Here is a 10,852-nt window from a genome sequence, read left to right as displayed (position 1 = left end):
CAAGTTCCTTCTCAGATATATTTGCAAAAATTTTCTCCAATTCTGTGAGTTTTCTTTTCATTTTCCTGATTATGTGTCCTTTGCAGCACACACACACAAATCTTGTTTTTGGTTTATTTAAGAAAACCATACACCGAACATGGGGCTCAAACTCATGGCCCTGATTCCAAGAGTCACATGCTCTTCTGACTGAGCCAGTGAGACACCCTGAAGCACAAAAATTTTTAATTTGACAATATCCAGGTTTTTTTGTTGTTGTTGCTGTATTTGTGGTGTTACACCTGAGGAATAGTTTGTGTAATCCAAGGTCAGGAAGATTTACATCTATGTTTTCATCTAAAAGTTTTACAGTTTTAGCTCTAACATTTAGGAATTTTATCCATGTTGAGTTCATTTTTTGTATATGGTATGATGAATGGGACTGACTTTCACTTATCTGTCATGTGGATATCTAGTTGTCTTAGCATTATTTGTTGAAAAGAATAATCTTTCCCCATTGGAATGTCTTGGTGAAAATCAATTGCTGAGAAAAGCAACAGTCCAGTAGCTTTGTAAGAAGTTTTTGTTTTTGTTTTTTTTTTTAAGATTTTATTTATTTGACAGAGGGAGGGAAGGCAAGCACAAGCAGGGGAAGGGGCAAAGGAAGAGGGAGAAGCAGGTTCCCCACTGAGCAGGGGGCCTGACATGGGGCTTGATCCCAGGACCCTGGGATCATGACCTGAGCCAAAGGCAGATGCTTAACCAACTGAGCCACCCAGGCACCCCAGAAGTTTTGAAATAAGGAATCTATAGTGTTTTTGTATAGCTTTGATAGCTTTTATATGCATAGCTTTTAGTTGTTTCTCTAGTTACTACATTATTATATCAGAGTCTTATGACAATCTACAGTATTGCCAGTTACCAGTTCAAGTGAAGTGCAAAAACTTTACCTCCCTTTAAATCTCTTTTCCCTCCCATAGGTATAATTTTTTTTTAATTATTTAAAAAAAAAGATTTTATTTATTTGAGAGAGAGAGAGAACACAAACAGGGGGAGCTGGAGTGGGAGAGAGAGAGAGAGAGAAGCAGACTCCCTGCTGAGCAGGGACCTTGCCATGGGGCTCAATTCCGGATCCAAGATCATGACCTGAGCCAAAGGCAGATGCTTAACCGATGAGCCACCAGGCATCCCACCCACAGGTGTAATTGCCTTAAATATTTTCTCTACATTCAGAGCTACATTAATCAGTGTTCTAAATTTTTCCTTCAACCATCCAACAACTTAGAAAACTCAAGAAAAGTAAAGTCTATTACAGTTACTCATATTTTTCCTGTGTTCTTCTTTCCTTCCTGATGTTGTGAGATTCATTTTATTGTTTCCTGTTTTGAGACTTTTTAGCCTTTCTTTTAAAGTAGGCCTGCTGGCAACAAATTCTCTTAGTTTTCCTTCATCAGAGGACATTTTAATTTCCCATTCATTCCTAAACCACAGTTTACTGGATATTGGATCCTGGGCTGAGAGCTCTTTTCTTTCAGCACTTGAAAGCTATTCTGCCACTTTCCTCTGGTGTCCATAGTTTCTGATGAGAAATCTGTCCTTCTAATTGTTTTCCCTCAAGAATAAGGTGTCATTTTTCTCTGGCTATTTTCAACTTCTTTATTTTTAGTTTTCAGAAGTTTGATTCCAACGTATACTGACATGTGGATTTGAGTTATACTGATTGAAGGGTGCCTGGCTGGCTCAGTTGGTGGAGCTTGTGATCTTTGATCTCGGGGTTGTGAGTTTGAGCTCCACATTGGATGTAGAGATTACTTAAAAATAAAATCTTGAAAAAAAAAATTTAATCCTGATTGAGGTTCACTCAACTTCTTAAATATATAGGTTTATGTTTCTTGCAAATCTGTGATGTTTTCAACAACTATTTGTTCCAGTACCTTCTTTGGTTCTTTCCTTTTGTGCCGTCTCCTGGGACTCTGACAACATGAATATTAGATCTGTTGTCCCACAAGTCCCTCATTTTTTTTTTTTTAAGTCTATTTTCTCTGTTTTTCAGATTGGGTATTTTTATTGTTCTATCTTAAAGTTCATTATTTCATATTACTGATTGCTGTTAAATCCATCCACTGAATTTTTTACTTATTTTCTCGTTCCGAAGTTTCCATTTGGTTCTTCTTCATGTCTTGTTTCTTTACTGAGACTTTCTATCTCTTCATTCATTTCAAGCATGTTCATAACTGCTCATTGAAGCATTTTTATGATGGCTGCTCTAAAATCCTTGTCAAATAGTTCCAGCATCTCTGCGGTCTTGGTGTTGATATCTATCACTTGCCTTTTTAAATTCAGTTTGAGATCTTCCAGATTCTTGGTATGACGAGTGATTTTAGATTGAAACCTGGATGTTTCCATATTATGTTCTAAGACTCCAGATCTTATTTATACCTTCTGTTTTACTGACTTTTTCTCACACTGGTCTGGCAAAAGGAGGAGTGGCCCTCTTGTTACTAATGTCAGGTGAAGAGAGAGGTCCAAGTTGACCATTAGCCTCCTTGGACACGCAAGGGAAGGGTTCCTCATTACTGCTAGGCTAAGACAGGAGTTCTGGCTCTCCAGTAGAGCTCAACTAATACTTCCCTAGCAGAGTGTAGCAGACTGCCTATTAATGCTCCTCACAAGGCCTCCACTGACATGGGGTATATGCAGCCTCATTACCACTGGACATTGTTCAAAGTCCCCAAAGTTCTGATTAGGCCTCTTCGGACACTACCTCTGTCGGGAGGGCTCGAGGCCTTGTTATTGCCTGATGGGGGTGATCATCTTAGCTCCCTATTTGGCCTTCTCTGTTACCACCCCGGCAAGAGTTTGGGGCATTTTAATACAGCATCACAAGGGCGGGAGAATAAGCTCCCCCCTTGACCTTTGTGGCATAGGTGGGAGTAGGGCCTGGGTTTTTTTTTCTGTGATGTTTGGCTGGAGTAGAGTAGTTATTGCTTTAAGTTTTGTCTTGCTAAACTGTCTCTTTTCTGGTCCTTTGGCTACAGAAAGCAGGCTTTTCTTGGGGTGTTTGTTTTTTTTTTTTGTCTATGGCCCATCATTGTTTCTTGGTTGCCAGCTTCTTCAGCTCCCAGTCTGGGATATAGGAAGCAAAAAAAAAAAAGCCAGAGCCCATTGGATTGTTCCTTGGTTCCCAAATTCTCTAGATCTGCCTTCTTTTCACCTTTCAGCCTTCTTGGGCTTGCTTTATGTGTGTGCGTGCGTGTGCGCGTGCGCACACACACGTATTCATTCCAGGGTTTTAGCTGTACTTAGCAGTAGGAATAGGGGAAAGTACATCTATTCTATCTTTCCAGAAGCCTAAGTCCATTTTTTTAAATGTTTTTAATGTTTTATTTCGAATTACAGATTCACAGGAAGTTGTTAAGATAATACAGAGAAGTCCTGTGTACCTTTCACCCACTTTCCTGCTAGAGTTACATGTTACATAACTAGAGTACAACATAAAACCCTGGAAATGTATATGGGCACATCTCAGAAATATTGCAGGTTGAGTTTGGTTCCAGACCACCACAATAAAGCAAGTATCACAACAGGACAAGTCAAGTAAGTTTCCTGGGTTTCTCAGTACATGTAAGTTAAGTTTATGCCATCCTGTGGTCTATTAAGTATGTGATAACATTATATCTAAAGAAACAATGTACATACCTTAATTTAAAAAATACCTTACTGGGTGTCTGGCTGGCTCAGCTGGTAAAGCATGTGACTCTCAATCTCAGGGTTGTGAGTTCAAGCCCCATGTTGGGCTTGGAGCCTACTTTAAAAATAAAAACACAATACCTTACTGCTAAAAAATGCTACCCATCATCCGGGCTTTCAGAGTTATAATCTTTTTTATGGTGGAAATTCTTGTCTCAATGTTGATGGTCGCTGACTGATCAGGGTGGTGGTTTTGAGGGCTGGGGTGACTTGGCAATTTCTTAAAATAAGAAAAAAAAAGACAACAATGAAATTTATCACATGGATTAAACTTTCTCAAAGGATTCCTTTGTGGCAGGCAACACTGTTTAATAGTGCTTTACTCAGAGTAGAACTTTCAAAATTGGAGTCAGTCTTCTCAAACTCTGCTGCTACTTTAACAACAAAGTTTAAGTAATATTCTAACCTTTTGTTGTCATTCCAACAATCTCCACAGCATCTTGATCAGTAGATTCCATCTCAAGAAAATACTCTGCTCATCAAAAAGAAGCAACTCATCTGTTAAAATTTTATGAGATTTGCAGCAATTCAAGTATTACAATAACGACCAAGTTTTAAATATTGAGAGAATTAACAAAATGTGACACAGAGACACAAAGTGAGCAAATGCTGTTGGAAAAATGGCAGCAGCAGACTTGCTCAACACAGAGTTGTTACCCGCTTTCGATTTGTAAAAAAAAACACAGTATCTGCAAAGCACAATAGAGTGAAGGACAGTAAAACAAGGTATGCTTATATTGGTGTGTGTGTATAATTCTGTCCTTTTGTCACACATGTAGCCTTGTATAAGCACTAATACAATCAAGACACAAAGATTTCCCTCGTGCTACTCTTTAATAGGAATTTCCTGCTTCTCTCACTCCAACACCCTGACCCCTGGCAACTACTAACCTGCTCTTCATCATGATAATTGATTTACTGAGTGCTAAATAGCAAAGACAGGTTATTACCAACTATAAGGATTCTTTTTCTTTTTTTTTTAAGATTTTATTTCTTCACTTGACAGAGATCACCAGTAGGCAGAGAGGCAGGCAGAGCAAGAGGGAGGAAGCAGGCTTCCTGCTGAGGAGAGAGCCCTGATGCGGGGCTCGATCCCAGGACCCTGAGATCATGACCTGAGCCGAAGGTAGAGGCTTTAACCCACTGAGCCACCCAGGCGCCCCAACTATAAGGATTTTTGAGAGTAGTTTTCTAGTTTGTGGTAGCTGTGACGTTTTAAAACGACTTTATTGAGGTATTACTGACATATAACAAAGTACACAATTTTTAAAGTTTTGACATGTATACACACCTGTGAAACTGCCACCACAACCAAGACAATGAACATATCTATCACTCTCAACAGTTTTAGTTATTTTCAGCTACACTGGCCTCCCTGCTGTTCCTCTAATACATTAGGTAAACTTCCATTTCAGAGTCTTTGTACTCGGTATACCCTCTACCTGGACAGCTTGTGTCCTAGACATCCACATGGCATTCCCCCCAGAGTCATCCCTGATCTGGCACTCCCTATGTCCCTTATTTCACGGCCATGTACCATACAACAGTGGTTTTTTTTTTTTTTAAGATTTTTTTATTTATTTGACAGAGAGAGATCACAAGTAGAGAGAGAGAGAGAGAGAAGAGGAAGCAGGCTCCCTGCCTAGCAGAGAGCCCGATGTGGGACTCGATCCCAGGACCCTGAGATCATGACCTGAGCTGAAGGCAGAGGCTTTAACCCACTGAGCCACCAAGGCAGCCCCAACAGTGGTATTTTTAACTGACTTGTAGAAGCACAAATTAATCAATTACTACTCTTTTCCTTGAGCATCTCTTTTTATCAGTCAGATTAGATTCAGCTGCATGTAACAGAAAACTCAAAAATGATGACTTCAGTAAAAAATGTGCATATCCCCTTTCATGTGAAAGAAGTCTAAGGTGGGCCGTTCATGGAAGCTCTTCAATCATTTCGGACCTAGGCTCCTTCTATCTTTCTTTTCTTTTTTTTTTTTTTTAAGATTTTATTGATTTATTTTGACAGACAGAGATCACAAATAGGCAGAGAAGCAGAGAGAGAGAGAGAGAGAGAGAGAGGAGGAAGCAGGCTCTCTGCCGAGCAGAGAGCCCGATGCGGGGCTCAATCCCAGGATCCTGGAATCACGATCTGAGCCGAAGGCAGAGGCTTTAACCCACTGAGCCACCCAGGCGCCCTATCCTTCTATCTTTCTATCTATCTATCTAACACTGTCTTTAGTTGTCAGTCTGAGGTCCAAGATGCTGCCTGCATTTCAAACAAACATTATATCCACTTCTGGTCAACAGGAAATAAAAAGGGCAGGGAAACAAGGCATGTTCTCTCCTGCCACATGGCCTCCCTAACCAAAAGCTCTGGCAAAGGTGCTATTCATTGCAGATACATGAAGGCAGATAAAAAATTAGGGGTTCTATTATTACAGATAGTAACCGATATTGGGGTGGGAGCTATTAGTAATTCTGCCACTCTCTGCTCTATTGTATTACTCTTCTTTTTGTCCCTCTTTACATGCTTCATTCCACAAACAGAGGCCTAAGAGATAAAAGAGATAAAGAAAAACACAGCATTTGAGAATAGAGGTAAAATTCTTTGTTCTACTTTTTACTTCTTTAAACAACCATCTCCCCAAAGTTATTAGGATGTGATGTACAGACAAAAAGTGGGAAAGGATTAGGAGACTTATTTCTCAGTGTCACTGCGAAAGCTGATTAAGTCCTTACAAAGGGCTTTAAAGTCTTGGATTCCTTTTGTTGTTTTTTTGGTTTTAACATTTTATTTGTTTGAGAGAGAGAGCATGAGCAGGGTGGAGGGGCGGGGAAGAGAGGGAAGCAGACTCTCCACTGAACAGGGAGCTTGATGCAGGGCTCCATCCCAGGACCCAGGATCATGACCTGAGCCGAAGGCAGACGCTTAACCAACTGAGCCACCCAGGCACCCTGGGATCTTGGATTTCCTATGCTGCATTCAAAGTCTTATTAGATAAGCATGTAAGTCAATGGGATTTTCTTAATTGGCAGGGGAGGAAAGATACACAAAAAGAACTATGGGGAAATTAGACAACACCCTGATGGATGATCAAAATTATCATCACCAATGAAGGAGAGACGGACCCTGTGTGCCTGCCTATTAATGTGATATCCTAGGGATACAACTGAGGACAAGTACCAGAATGTAATCAAGAGGAAACATCAGGCAAGCCCAAAACAAGGATGAGGATGAGGAACAATATATTAAACAAAAGGTGGTAAGACTGCCAGTATTATAAAAGACAAATGCTGAGAATTGTTCTGGAGTAAAGGAGACTAAGGAGCTCTGACTAAAAAATAAAATCCATAATTCTAGACAGAATCCTGTACAGGAAAGGGGAAAAAAAATACAAGGACAATGTTGGATCAATGGATAAAAATGAAATATGGTTGGCAGATTAAATTATTAAGTCAAGGTTATATCTTCTAGGCTTGATAACTAAACCATGGTTGTGTAAGAATATGTGTTTATTCTTAGGAAATACCTACTTAAGTATTATGGTAAAAGGTATGATATAAGCAACTTACTCTCAAATGGTTCAGGAAAAATACAGACATACATATATATAGTGAGAGGGAGGGAGAGGCAGAAAACATGAATGTAAATACTCTAGCGAACTGAGTGAAATGCCAATAACTAACAACAGCTGATTGTGGTCAAAGGGTACATAAATGTTCTTTGCACAGCATTTGCAACTTTTCATTAGGTCTGAAACCCACACCAACCCCCACCAAAGCCTGAAGAGTAAGGATAAGCAGCATTCACATTATCTTACTCCGGCACCTGCCTGATGAACTATTTCAGATGCTGTATTGATTCTATGCCAGAAAATCTAACCCTTAAGCTTTCAATTGGGAGGGAAAGAAATGACCCCAATTAGCTAACATTTATTCAGGACACTTCTATCAGAAAAATCTAAGGCAGGCCAGGCTTTTTTCTTTTGTTCACTAAATATATCTAGGAGCCTAAAAGATACCATCTGACTGAAGCTATTTAATTGGGACAAACACATAATCACCACTGGACTTTTTCCATACAGGATGACCAAATTAGCCTATGGTTCTATGCAAGGATCCCATTTCTCGTGCAGCTGGGAATCAAGGGGACTGGCATCCTGACAAACCAGTAAAGCCAAGGCAGTGGAAATGACGTTAGCTTGGACTTCAGCTGCATTCCCACTGACTCTGGATCTGCCCACAGAAAAGGAAGCAAGTATGTTAGCCCACATCTACACGAACTTTGATTCTTGAGATCTAGGAGCATTCTTGTTTGTACTACACAAATTCTCACATGACAGTTGGCATTTTATAATTAAAACCAGATGTTTAAAGACATAGATTAAGAGCAGTAAGTCTGTATTCTTCACAGCCTCTTAGAAAGGAAAGGTCTTATAATCATAAATTGTAAACAATTTGACTTAGAAGTTAGTAAGACTACTTATTCCTACTATGTTCATTGTGAAGTATGCTCAATTTTTAAATCATTGTCTTGTTGTTCTAAAACTATGTAAAATACTTTCTTCAAAGAAAAATGTTTCTGGGAGCCTGGCTAGCTCAGTGGAGCATGGGACTCTTGATCTTGGGGTTGTCAATTTGAGCCCTTTAGTGGGTGTGGATATTACTTAAAAACAAAATCCTTATTTATTTTTTATTTATTTAAGATCGAGAGAAAGAGAGCGAGAACAAGCCAGGGGAAGAGGCCAAAGCAGAGGGAGAAGCAGGCTTCCTGCTGGGCAAAAAACCCCTATGTGGGGCTCAATCCCAGGACCCCAGGATCATGCCCTGAGGTGAAGGCAGACATTTAACTGACAGAACCATCCAGACACCCCAAAAACAAAATCTTTAAAGAAAAAAAAAAAAAAAACAAAAAAAAACAGAAATGTCTCTGGAATGGACAGTCAACCTTAAAAACATACTTTGGAAAAAGCTTCCTTTTAGGAAGACCTGGGTTATTCCTAAGTACCTGAGGCTATTTTAAAAAACAAAATAGCTATCTGTGAACTTCCTGTGTATATACAAAAGACACCTTCTGCAGCTTGAGCCTGATGGAGCCATGTGAACCAGAAACTTGCTGAGTCACATGTAAACTCAGTTGGCAAGGTTTCCCCCATCTTAAGTCTGCGAAGATTTTAATAACAAATCTGAGTCCTAAAAGTCAGATATATAAATTATCAATTTCTGGTAAGTCCTCTTTAAAACATGTAACAATGAGAAACTAAAAGGCAGTAAGTAGTCCTAGCAAAGACTCAGATGAGGACATCAACTCAGCTTTTACAGAAGCAGAGCGTAAAATCATCTTTCAGGATCTCTATTTCTAGTCTCTTGTTTCCTTAGATAAGGTTGTTTATTTGCCTAAATTAGTTTTTCTTCAAGTTTCTAGGGAAAAAAGCTACCCACCTTTTGCCATTTAAATTTCTAGCAGCAAATCTATAAAAAAAATTATAGACACACACATACATCCAGTATTACATTTCAGAGTAGAAGAGATCCCAAGAGATTGCCAAACTCACTACTAATCAAAACTTCCCAGGGGGCTTCCCCAAAATACCAATTTCCTAAGACTCACCCCAGATCTATTCAATCAAAATCTGGAGTCTTTATTTTTAAAAAGATCCCCCATGATTCTAATCATCAGCCAGGTAGGTCTTAACTGCTGGTTTAGGGCACCCTCTGCCATAACATCACTGTAACTATATTGTCAGATAGCAAAGACAGTTTTGTTTTACAAGTAATGATTCAAAATCCAAAAGATACAAAAAGGTGATAAGCCTTTCTCATTTACCCCTGTCCCATTTACTCTTCACAAGCAACCAGTATTACCAGCTGTTTATCTGTCCTTCTAGAGATCCTTTATGCATACACAGGAACATATAGATATTTCCTCTAAATAATGACAGCGGCGAACAATACCTTTTGAACAAATCAAGGTTCAGTACAATGTATGTTTTGGAGATCCTTCCCCATCAATACAAAGAGCTTCTTTATTTTGTTTTCACCTGCCTGGCATATGCCATTTTGTAGATGTATCGTACTTGATAAATCAGTTCCCCTTCATTGGACGTCTTATGTTATTGGACGTCTTTTGCTGCAATGCATAGTCTTGTACAGACATCATCTTGTACATGTGCAACTCTATCTGTCTGATAAATTCTGGGACATGGAAATGTTAAATCAAAGGTACTGTAATTCTGATAGATATTACTAAATTGCCCTCCTCAAAGATTCTAACATTTTTCACTCCCATCTGCAAGGTGAAATAGCCTGGGTTATACACTGTGCAGAATATAAACAGTGTGAGGGGCTTACTTTCTACATGCTTCTCTGGAAATATCCCACTATTATAGCCCAATGATATAACAAATGACATTCTGAAGACAACTTCTGTATCATGGAAATCTGCCTACGTTACTATTAGAAAGTTTTCTGATTATTGAAGCCCAAGAAAAAGAGGAACTAAGACAAAGGAGAAGCTGAGGTTAAGGCAATGCTTGCCATCCTTAGCTGACATACAGAGCCTGGAAAGTCTTTTTCCTTACTTCGGCATAAATGATTTAAAATTTTCCACTTACTACACCAAATGCTGTTCATGTGAAAAAGTAACCGATTGTGCTGTTTATTGTTGTTGTTTTTTTTAAAGATTTTATTTATTTCTTTGTCAGAGAGAGAGAGAGTGAGCACAGGCAGACAGAGTGGCAGGCAGATTGGTAGGCAGAGGCAGAGGGAGAAGCAGGCTCCCTGCTGAGCAAGGAGCCTGATGTGGGACTCGATCCCAGGACACTGGGATCATGACCTGAGCCGAAGGCAGCCGCTTAACCAACTGAGCCACCCAGGCGTCCCCTGTTTATTGTTTTAACCAACAAAAAGTTGATACTTTTAACCTACAAGTGTTAGGTTTACCAGGTCTTGCACAAAAGAACTTTTCTAAATAAAGGCAGGGTGTCCAAAGGGACTCACTATAGCTGAGGAAAAAGAATGTCATGCAGAGGGCATCCTGCAGAGAGAACGAGCTAGAGAAACACAACCAGAATACTTCATCTCTTTTATAATGCACAAGGACTACAGAGGGGAGAAAAAAGGGAACAGG

At 39.5% G+C, this 10,852-nt stretch overlaps 1 non-coding gene across 1 annotated transcript; it reads left to right on the top strand.

Moving 5' to 3' along the window:
- The first annotated feature begins 3,705 nt into the window (after positions 1 to 3,705).
- TRNAE-CUC (transfer RNA glutamic acid (anticodon CUC)) lies at positions 3,706 to 3,778 on the top strand. The gene has a single exon. It is a non-coding gene; the product is annotated as a tRNA-Glu (tRNA).
- Positions 3,779 to 10,852: the final 7,074 nt, after the last annotated feature.

This window comes from Lutra lutra, chromosome 6 (genome assembly GCF_902655055.1).
Source record: "Lutra lutra chromosome 6, mLutLut1.2, whole genome shotgun sequence".
Classification (NCBI taxonomy): Eukaryota; Metazoa; Chordata; class Mammalia; order Carnivora; family Mustelidae; genus Lutra; species Lutra lutra.
The sequence above is the reverse complement of the archived record's forward strand: the minus strand, read 5'-3'. Positions and strand labels throughout refer to the sequence as shown.